The following is an 11815-nucleotide window of genomic DNA, read 5'->3' as shown; positions in this document are numbered from 1 at the left end:
AAAAACAAATGATAACAATGAGTCAAACATAGAAAATATTGTTAGCCACACAATAGGCTATGGCCATGACTACTTGGAGCCATATAAAGATTTTTCTGCCAACCATAGATGGTCTGAATAGAAAGCAAGTATAAACTCAATTATTCAAATATTTGAAAATTTAACAGTTCATGAACTAAATTGATTAAATAATTATCCTAGTTCCATACAAAGTGCTGAGGGAGAGTCACCAGAAAAAGGGTCTTGATCCTTATTCTTATCTCTTAATCTCCTTTAAATTAGTTCCTTTTCTTTGGTGTTCAAATCATCTGTCCTATACAAACATCTCTCCTTCCCACCTTTGATGCTCAACACACAATCTCATTTTTACCTTTCTCTTCCAGAACACTTTCTAAAAGAGTTAACACTGTCCTGACATCTTCACTTATACTTTGTCCTTTGCAAGCAGGCTTTGGTTTTAGTGTCTCTTTAAAGATCTCTGCCTTAAAGTTGTCTTAATTTATAAATAAACTCGTAATTACAAGTTAAATTTTCTCTTCTCAATTTGTAGTTTTGATATTGTGATTTATGTAATAAGAAACACATTTTTTATCTTCATCCCCATTTATGGCTCCTAAAGCCCATATAATTTCCTTAATGATGAGAGCAATAAGAGTATTTTGTTACATTAATGAGGTGACTTAAAAAAATCTTTATTGTTGAAAGTATTACATATGTCCCCTTTTCTCACCATTGACCTCTCCCAGCCAGCCCCCATCCCCCTCCAGCCCAGGATTTCACCCCTCTATTGTCTGTGTCCGTTGGTTATGCTTATATGCATACAAGTTCATTGGTTGATCTCTTCCCACCTGCCCACCCTCCCTTATCTTCTTCTGAGGTTTGACAGTCTGTTAGATGCTTCTCTGTCTCTGTTTTTGTTCATCAGTTTATGTTGTTCATTATATTCCACAAGTGAGTGAGATCATGTAATACTTATCTTTCTCTGACTGAATATTCACTTAGCATAATGCTTCCAGGTCCCTCCATGTTGTTGCAAATGGTAAGAGTTCTTTTTTACAGCTGCATAGTAGTAATATTCCACTGTGTAGATATAACACAGATTTTAATCCACTCATCTGCTGATGGGCATTTAGGCTATTTTGAAATCTTAGCTATTGTAAATTGTGCTGCTATATTATTTCTGATTGGTGCTTCTAATTTCTTGGGATATATTCCTAGAAGTGGGATCACTGGATCAAATGGGAGTTCCTTTTTTCAATTTTTTGAGGAAACTCCATACTGTTTTCCACAGACTCTGCACCAGTCTGGATTCCCACCAGCAGTGCACTAGGATTCCCTTTTCTCCATGTCCTCATCAACACTTATCATTTTTTGATTTGTTGATGATAGGCATTCTGACAGGTGTGAGGTGGAATCTCATTGTTCTTTTGATTTGCATCTCTCAGATGATTAGACTTTGAGCATGTTTTCATGTCTCTTGGCCTTCTGTATGTCCACTTTGGAGGACAAAAAAAGTGTCTATTTAGGTCTTTTGCCCATTTTTAAGAATAATTCTTTATTGTTGAAACTATTACACATAGCCCCCCTTCCCCCCATTAACCCCATCCAACCCGCCCCTGCCCCCACCCCCCCACCCCCAGCCCCAGCCTATGGTTTCTTCTAGGATTTTATGGTTTCATGACTTACATTTAAGTCTTTTATCCATTTTGAGTTTATTCTAGTGTATGGTGTAAGCTGGTGGTCTAGTTTCATTTTGTTTTGCATGTTTCTATCCAATTTTTCAAGCATCATTATTGAAGAGACTATCTTGACTCCATTGTATGCTCTGGCTTCCTTTGTCAAATATTAATTGAGCATAGTGGCTTGGGTCAATTTCTTGGTTCTCTGTTCTGTTCCATTGATCTGTATGCCTCTTCATGTGCCAGTACCAGGTATTTTGAGTACATTGGCTTTGTAGTATAACTTGAATTCTGATATTGTGATTCCTCTAACTTTGTTTTTCTTTCTCAAGATTGCTGCAGCTCTTTTGAGTCTTTTTTGATTCCATATAAATTTTTGGAGTATTTGTTCTAGCTCTATGAAATATGCCATTGGTACTTTAATAGGGATTGCATAGAATCTGTAGATTGCCTTGGTAGTATGGACATTTTAATGATGTTGATTCTACCAATCCATGAACATGGTATATTCTTCTGCTTGTTTATCTTCTTCTAGCTCTCTTTTCAATGTCTTATAGTTTTCTGAGTATACAGGTGTTTTGCCTCCTTGGTTAAGGTTATTCCTAAGTATCTTAATTTTTTTAAAAATATATTTTATTGATTTTTTTACAGAGAGGAAGGGAGAGGGATAGAGTTAGAAAATATCGATGAGAGAGAAACATCAATCAGCTGCCTACTGCACACCCCCTATTGGGAATGTGCCCGCAACCAAGGTACATGCCCTTGACCAGAATCGAACCTGGGACCCTTCAGTACACGGGCCGATGCTCTATCCACTGAGCCAAACTGGTTAGGGCAGTATCTTAATTTTTTTGTTGCAATGGTAAATGGTATTGTTTATTATTTTCTCTTCTTGAGAATTTATTATTGCTGTATAAAAAAGCCATTGATTTTTGGGTGTTGATTTTGTATTCTGCTACATTGCCAAATTCATTTATTAAATCTAGTAGTTTTTTGGTGGAGTTATTAGTGTTTTTTATATACAATGTCATGTCATCTGAGAATAATGAGTGTTTTATTTCCTCCTTTGCATTTTGCATTCCTTTATTACTTCTTCTTGTCTGATCTCAGTGTCTAGGATTTCTAGTACTATCCTATATAACAGTGGTTCTCAACTTTCCTAGTGCCGTGACCCTTTAATACAGTTCTTCATGTTGTGGTGACCCCCAATTTCATTGTTACAAATTGAACATAATTAAAGCATAGTGATTAATCACAAAAACAATATGTAATTATATATGTCTTTTCCGATGGTCTTAGGCGACCCCTGTGAAAGGGTCGTTTGACCCCCACAGGTTGAGAACCGCTGCTATATAATAAAAGATTAATATGCAAATCGACCGAATGGCAGAACAACCGGTCACTATGATGTGCATTGACCACCAGGGGGCAGATGCTCAATGCAGGAGCTGCCCCCGGTGGTCAGTGTGCTCCCACAGGGGGAGTGCCACTCAGCCAGAAGCTGGGCTCATGGCTGGCGATCACAGTGGCGGTGGCAGGAGCCTCTCCTGCCTCTGTGGCAATGCTAAGGATGTCTGACTGACGGCTTAGGCCCGCTTCCCGCAGGGACCAGGCCTAAGCCTCAGTTGGACATCCCCCGAGGGCTCCCAGACTGCAAGAGGGTGCAGACTGGGATGAGGGACCTTCCGAGTGCACAAATTTCATGCACTGGGCCTCTAGTGTTGAATAAAAGTGGTGAAAGCAGACATGCCTGTATTGTTCCCATTTTTAGTGGAAATGGTTTTAGTTTTTGCCCATTGATATGATGTTTGCTTTAGGTTTGTCATATATGGCCTTTATCATGTTGAGATATGCTCCCTCTATTTTCATTTTACTGAGAGTTTTTATAAAAAATGGGTGTTGGATTTTGTTGAATGCTTTTTCTGCATCTATTGATATGAACATGTGATTTTTTTTCTTTCAATTTGTTTATGTGATGTATCATGTTTATTGATTTGCAAATATTGTACCAGCCTTTCATCTATGGAATAAGTCCTACTTGGTTGTGGTGTCTGATCTTTTAATATATTGTTGGATCCAATCTGCTAATATTTCATTCAGGATTTTAGCATCCTTGTTTATCAGGGATATTGGCCTGTAATTCTCTTTCTTTGTAGTGTCTTTACTGGATTTTGGAATTAGGATAATGCTGGCCTCATAAAAAGAGTTTGAAAGTGTTCCTTCCTCTTGGATTTTTTGAAATAGTTTGAGGAATATAGGTGTTAATGCTTTTTGAACCAGACCTGGGCTTTTGTTTGCTGGGGAATTTTTTGATTACTGTTTCTATTTCATCAGTTGTTATTGGCCTATGCAGGTTTTCTGATTCTTCCTGATTCAGTTTTGGGAGATTGTATTTTTCTCAGAATTTGTCTATTTCATCCACATTGTCCAGCTTGTTGGCATATAGTTGTTCATAATATTTTCTTATAATGCTTTGTATTTCTGTGGTGTCAGTGGTTACTTCTCTGCTTTCATTTTTGGTTTTATTTATTTGGGTACTCTGTCTTTGTTTCCTGATGTGTCTGGCTAATGCTTTATCAATCTTGTTTATCCTTTCAAAGAACCAGCTCTTGGTTTCATTGATTTATTGTATCATTTTTTAGTCTCTATGTTATTTATTTCTGCTCTAATTTTTATTATTTTCTTCCTTTTACTTACTTTGGGCTTTTCTTGTTGTTCTTTTTTCTAGTTCTTTAAGTTGTAGAGTTAAATAGTTTATTGTTGATTTTTCTTGTTTGTTTTTTGAGGTATGCCTAATTCTCCCCTAAAATGTGCCCAGCTGCTCCTCTTTAGCCTTGATAGAGTGAACTTCCCTCTCAAGACTGTTTTTGCTCTGTCCCAGAGATTTTGGGTTGTTGTGTGTTCATTTTCATTTGTTTCCAGGAAGTTTTTTTATTACTTTCTTGATCTTGTTGGTAACCCATTCATTGTTTAATAACATGCTATTTAGCCTCCATGTGTTTGAATATTTTTGGAAATTTTTACTGCAGTTGATTTCTAATTTTATTCCACTGTGATCTGATAAGATGTTTGATATGATTTCAATCTTCTTGAACTTGTAGAGACTTGTTTTGTGTTCTAACATGTGGTCTATCTTTGTGAATGATCCATGTGCACTTGAGAAGAATGTATGGTGTGCAACTTTGGGGTGAAATGTTCTATAAGTGTCAATTAAATCCATCTTATCCAGTGTGTCCTTTAGAGCCACTATTTCCTTGTTAAGTTTTTGTTTGGAATATCTATCCAGTGAAGTTAGTGGGGTATTAAAGTCTCCTATTATGACTATATTGTTGTCGATCTCTCCCTTAAAAATTTTTTTTTATTTATTTAGATGCTCCTATATGGGTGCATATATGTTGACCACGGTTATATCCTCCCTTTGGATCGATATCTTTAGTAGTAACCTTTGTTGTCTCTTGTGATGGCCTTCATTTTGAAGTCTATTTTGTCGTATGTTAGTATTGCTACTCCAGCTTTTTTTCTTTCTCTCATTTGCGAGGAAAATTTTTTTTCCATCCCTTCACTATCATCCTATGTGTGTCCTTTGTTCTGGGGTGGGTCTCTTGTAGACAGCATATAGTTGCGTCATGTTTTTGTGTCTATTCAGCTAACCTATGACTTTTGATTGGAGCATTTAATCCATTTGTATTTATTATTGATAGGTACCTATTATTGCCATTTTAAATATGTATGCCTAGGGTTCTCTCTCCATTTCTTCTTCTCATTACAGCAGTCCCTTTAGCATTTCTTGTAATGCTAGGTTGGTAGTGATGTACTTCTTTACTCCCCCTTTTTTTTCTAGGAATCTCTTCATTTGACCATTTATTTTGAATGTTAGCCTTGCTGGATATAGTAATCTTGGTCTCAGATCCTTGCTTTCCATTACCTTGAGTACTTCATGCCATTCCCTTCTAGCCAGTAGAGTTTCTGATGAGAAATCAGGTGTCAGTCTTATGGGAACTCCTTTGTAGGAAACTATTTGCTTTTCTCTTGCTGCCTTTAAGATTCTCTCTTCATCTTTAATTTTTGGGGTTTTATTTATGACTAAAGGCCCCATGCACAAATTCGTGCATGGGTGGGGTCTGGCCATCATGCCCTGATTGGAGCTGATCGGGCTGGGCCAGCCAGGGGGAGGGGTCGTGAGAGGTTGTCCGGCCGGCCCTGCCCCCAATGGGGGTTGGGGGAGCCGATTAGGCGCAGGTCTGGCTAGCAGGAGTGGCCTGGAGAAGATCCACTGAGCTGGAGCTGAGCATGAGCCCCAGGCTTCCTAGGGAGGACAACTTCAGCAAGGAAACAGAAACCACCAGAAGGCTCTGAAAACAGTTCCTGAGCTCCCTTTGGTCAAGTGGACTCAGAGCTGGTGTCTCTGTGTGTACATTAGACACAACCCAGCACTTGCCTTTGTCTGTTGGTTAAATCCATTGCATTGAAAAACTTGTTCCCCTTCTTCTCTTTGGGCCCTTACAACAAATACAGGCCAATTGGAAGACATGGGCCCCAGTGGCAGAGCCAAGCCCCACAATCACCCAGAATTTTGGCTGAAGACGACTGGGTAGCAATCTCCAAGGAACAGAACACACTGTTTTAGAGTCTTAATTCTCCCCTAAAATGTGCCCAGCTGCTCCTCTTTAGCCTGGATAGACTGAACTAAAGAACCAAAGACCAAGTTTCCTTTGAGGTGGGATACACCAGGGGCCAGCTGGTGGCAAGGCCCCTCACAGGTGACTGCCTTCTCCTAAGCTTGGTATGCTCTGAGCCAGTCTGTTTCTGGTGGTGCTGGGTCCTAGGCTGCTGGTCAGGCGGCAGGTCCACAAGGTTTCTCTCCATCACCTTCCTGGCCTTCTGAGCAGTATTCTCCTGCCCAGCATGCCAGGCAGCTGTTGCTAGAGCCAGGACTTGGAGAGTGAAGGAGCTGGCCTGCGCCAAGGGGGACCTGCAAGAGGCCAGGCCATGCCCCTCACCCCGCTTCTCAGTCTTTCTCATGTGGATTGGACCAAAGCCTGTTGCTGGAGACTAGAACCATGTGGGGAGGGTCACAGAGGGGAGGGAGGAGCCCTGACCTGCCAGCCTTGGTGATAATCATCTCAGTGCCCAGCTGATTCAATTCGTCCCACAGAGCCTTCATCTCAAGCTGCACGCTCATGCTGGCCACCTTTGTGTTATTCTTTACTGGTGCCTTGGTGGCAACTGCGCAACTGGCCCCGGGGCCCTCAGGCTTGGCAGTGGCACTGGTTGTGGCCCCTGCAGGCAGCGCATCATAGCAACCAGTCATTCCGGTCGTTCTGCTGTAATGGTCACTAGGCTTTTATTATGTAGATGTGTCTAGGTGTGGGCCTGTTTGGGTTCTTCGTGTTTGGAGTTCTCTGTGCCTCCTGAATTTGTGTGACTTTTTCTTTTATCAGGTTAGGCAAGTTTTCTGCCATTATTTGTCAAACATGTTCTCTATCCCTTTCTGTCTCTTCTGGCACAGCTGCATCCTAATATTATTTCATTTCATGTTGTCCCACAGCTCCCTTAAGCTGTCCTCCTGCTTTTTAATTGTTTTTTTCTTTTTGATTCTCTGATTGAGTGATTTTTTTCAACCCTGTCTTCTACTTCACTGATTTGATCATCAGCTTCCCCTGATCTGCTGTATATTCCATCCAATGTGTTCTTTATTTGTGCTATGTCATTCTTTATTTCTGTTTTCATAGTTACTATATCTTTTTTCATGCTTTTCAGTATCTTCCCCATCATTATTTTGAACTCTGTTTCAGATAAATTTCTTATCTCTACTTCATTTATCTCTTCTTCTGGAGAATTTTCTGATTCTTTCAATTGGGGGTTGTTTCTTTGTCTTCTAATTTTAGCTGCAAGACTGGGTTTGTGACTATGTATTAGGTAGATCTGCTAAGCCTCTCAATCTCTAGTGCAGAACAGCATCAAATGCTGTTTCTGCCTAATTAGATCAGGCAAAGACCCAAAACATCCAGAGCAGTGGTTCTCAACCTTCCTAATGCCGAAACCCTTTAATACAGTTCCTCATGTTGTGGTGACCCCCAACCATAAAATTATTTTCGTTGCTACTTCATAACTGTAATTTTACTACTGTTATGAATCGTAATGTAAATATCTGATATGCAGGATGTATTTTCATTGTTACAAATTGAACATAATTAAAGCATAGTGATTAATCACAAAAACAATATGTAATTATATATGTGCTTTCCGATGGTCTTAGGCAACCCCTGTGAAAGGGTCGTTCGACCCCCAAAGGGGTTGCTACCCACAGGTTGAGAACTGCTGATCCAGAGACTGCCTCTGCCCACAACTGATAGGATTTCGACTGAATTCCCCCCAGGCAATCATCCTCAGGTGTGGTGAGAATTTTTTCAATAGGGTGGGGCAGTTGCTTATGCCTGGAAGTTAATTGTTATTTTTTGTATCTTAAGTGGCCTCAGGGCAAGGTGTTTTCCAGTAGGGTCAGTCAACTGTCTTCACCCCAGGCAAGGTTGCCTGTATAGACAATGTCTGTGTGGGAAAGATGTCTTCTACTGTGTGAGGGAATGACTCAGCACAGGAAACTGGGGGTGTCTGCCTTTTGAGCTCTAACCCCTGAGTCCCCAATCCTGGCTTCTGCTCACACAGCTCCAATCCACTCTGCTCTCCCTCTGCTGAAGCACAGGGTGGGTGGCTTCACAGGGAATTTTCTGCGTTAGCTCTTTAAGAGGGTGCCTGAATTTCCATCTGTCACTCCATGGCAGAAAGCAACTCTGCTGCTTTTCACAGCCAGATGTTATGTGGGTACCATTCTCAGTTCTGGAGCTCTCTGCTGGGGGACCCAGCTTTGGAATTAGACTACAGAGTTCTCAGTGGTAATCCCTCACCACTGAGATATCTCTCTGGAACTTCAGTTGCTGTCTATGGGGGCCCGGCCAGCCTTTTCACACCTCTGTCCCTCTTACCAGTCTCTATTCGGTCTCCACTTTTGGTCCTCGATTATCAGGGTTCTCTCTAGCGAGTCTTCTGTTGATTATTCCAGAAGTTTTTCTGTATTTTATTTGTAATTCCAGGACACTGCTGCCTGCACTACTATGACTGTGTCCTATGTGCGATGAACTCACTCTACCTGCTCACCATCCTAGTATTGCAGACAGGAGTCAAAGTCTCCATATGGAACATTCTGTTGGCTAATACTGGATCATTTGGTTTGTGCACCTGGGAGCAGGCAGAGGAAAGACCTAGTTGACCCAACATATGAAGGGATTTCCACCCAACAGGAATGGTGATTGGATTTGGGACAGTAAGTCCCTCTTCCAATATAAAATTTTACCGTAGATTTCTCAAAGCTACCTCAAACTTGAGACATTTGAAGTAATATACCATCTGTTACTCAGGTAACTTCTGCCCAGAATATCTGCCATATGCACTCAGGATAAGGAATCTTGCTTCACAAGGATTTATCTTAATAGTTGTTTGGTTTTATTCAGTAATTACATTGGTCATATTATTACATTTTTGAACACTGTTTTCTTTTCTAGTCCTAGCACATAGGTTTTGTTAAGAAATGATTAATGAAGGAGTGGTTTAGGGGCTCAAAGCAACACAAAGTAAACTAAAGGCATAGTTTTATCAATCTAGGACAAAATAATTTTGACTGTAATTTTAGCTTTTATGTGTGATTTTCATGACTATTTTTTCCTTGCAATTTTCAATGAGCCTCAATTACCAAGTAATATTATTGTTACTAATGACAGAGAGCAGAACCTGGGGATTCAGGACCTATCTTTTATCAGAAAGGGAGAGCGTACTGAGGCAACACTTTCTCTGGTCTTTTATTCTTTCTCTATAAAGCAGATCCCAACACTCAATACTTATAATAACCATCATTTTTTGAAAGTATACTGGTATTTGATTCAAATATTTAAACATTTTAATATGCTGATGAAAGAAACATCCAATAAATTGTGATTTGTACCTATGGAAGCCTACAGATGAAGAAGAGATGAAGGTGTGTAGTCTCTCAAATACACATGTTTTCCTTTATTTTTTATTGTGAAACTCAACATGTCCCTTAAATTCATGAAACAATGAAGGAGATAAAGTGATGTTATTTGAACATCTATAAATACCACAGAGGATAATAAATGCCTTCGATATCTGAACCCTGGTATCATGTGAATTTTCAGTGTCTAGCAGTTGTCACAGAAGCACTTTATGGTTTTTAAACTTGGGATCTGATTTTATACCCAGTGGACTCTTAACTGATTTACCTATTTGTCATAACAACCACCCAATGTATTTAAAATTAGAACATTCTCCTATCTCCTTGGCATTCCTAATCTCCTGTTCCAGCTCTGCTTTTATTCTATGGCAATTTAGCACCTTCTATAAACCTATATGATTGAATTTTACATGTTTATTATCTATTTTCTATCTCTTCCTGCTGAAGAGTAAGCTCTGTTAGGACCTGGGGCTTTATTTGTTTGATTTGCTTATATACTAGGAGCCTCAAACAGTGCCTGGCACATTCTAGGCATGTAATTAAAGTCTACTGAATGAATGAACAATCATGTAGATGGATTTGAGTCCAGTTGTAACAGTTGAGTCATTTTCCTTTGATGTGTCTCCATGTTGGGCTCAATTCTTGGTCTGTGGTCCCTTCCCTCATAAAATCCTGCTTTTCCAAAGAGTCTAAAACTCAATCACAGCAAGCCTCACATTTTAATGCACTCCTATTTCTTAGAATAATTTTATTTTAACAAGGATCACAGTCTAAAGCTAAAGGAATACAGTGTTTGTTTGTTTTCAAACTTTTACTTTTAGGGGGAACACTTTTAGGTTCACAGCAAAATTGAGAGGAAGTTTCAGAAATTTCTCATATGGTCCCTGTCTTTACATGCAAGCCTTTCCCTACTATCAACATCCCTCTCCAGACAGTACATTTATTACAATTGGTGAATCTACATTGACCCATTATAATCACCCCAAATCCATTGTTTACCTAGGGTTCATTCTTGGTGTTGTACATTCTATATATACAAATGTATAGTGACATTTAGTTACCATTATAGTATCGTACAGAACAGTTTTACTGCCCTAGAAATTCTCTATATACTACCTATTCACCTACTGGCAATCACTGATCTTTTAATTTCTCCATTGTTTTATCTTTTCTAGAATGTCATATAGTTGCAATCATACAGCATGTAGCCTTATCAGATCGGTTTCCTTTATTTGGTTATATGCATTTAAGGTTCTTCTATGTCTTTTCACGGCTTGATGGCTTTTTAGTGCTGAATAATATTCCATTCTCTGGATGTACCAGTTTATATATTCATTCACCTACTGAAGGACATCTTGATTGTTTCCAAGTTTTGGCAATTATGAATACAGCTGCTATAAACATCTATGTTTACATCACAACTTTCGAGCACAATTGTTGAATCATATATGAAACAAGTCAGACAGAAAAAGTCAATAACCATATAATTTCATTCATATCCTATATAATAAAAGAGAAACATGTAAATTGACTGTCCCTTCGCTATGCTCACCAACCAATCAGGGTGAATATGCAAATTAAACCAACAAAGATGGTGGGTTAATTTGCATACACAGGCGCCGGGCGGAGAGCAGAAGCGGGAGAGCCGGCAGCTTGTGGGGACATGGCTCCCTCAGTCACCCGGAGGAGAGCAGAGCAGAAGAACCGGAGGCTTGGGGGGCCGTGGCTCCCTTGGTTGCTCCCAGTGTGGAATTCTGGGAATAGTAGTTCTGATGGCAGTCCCAGGACCAGAAGCGGAATCCCAGAGCACGGGGAGCACCAGCAATGCTGGGAATCGTAGTTCTGGTGGCAGATGGATCTCCTAGACACTAGAGCAAAGTGAGCCTGGAGCAAGTTACTGTTGCAGTGGAGGATGGAGGGGAAGCAAAGATGAGAGATATAAGTAAAATCAGAGTGTCTAGGAAAAATTAAAGGGAAGATATCCTAAAACTTTCAGGAAATCTCCACCAATGAAGCAAAGAAAAAAAAAAATACCTCTATTATTCTGTGAGCAAAAAACCAAACTGGGTTGGGGGTCTCAGACAATTTGTTCATATGATTGCAAAGACAGACA

The 11815-nt window shown here is 39.8% G+C and overlaps 1 pseudogene; it reads right to left on the bottom strand.

Annotated features, from left to right (window-relative positions):
- Window positions 1–6990, bottom strand: part of LOC102432899 — a 106368-nt pseudogene extending 99378 nt beyond the window's left edge.
- Window positions 6991–11815: the final 4825 nt, after the last annotated feature.

The sequence above is a fragment of the Myotis lucifugus genome, unplaced genomic scaffold (genome assembly GCF_000147115.1).
Source record: "Myotis lucifugus unplaced genomic scaffold, Myoluc2.0 scaffold_7, whole genome shotgun sequence".
In the NCBI taxonomy this organism is placed as follows: domain Eukaryota; kingdom Metazoa; phylum Chordata; class Mammalia; order Chiroptera; family Vespertilionidae; genus Myotis; species Myotis lucifugus.
This window is presented reverse-complemented; position numbering and strand designations above follow the sequence as displayed.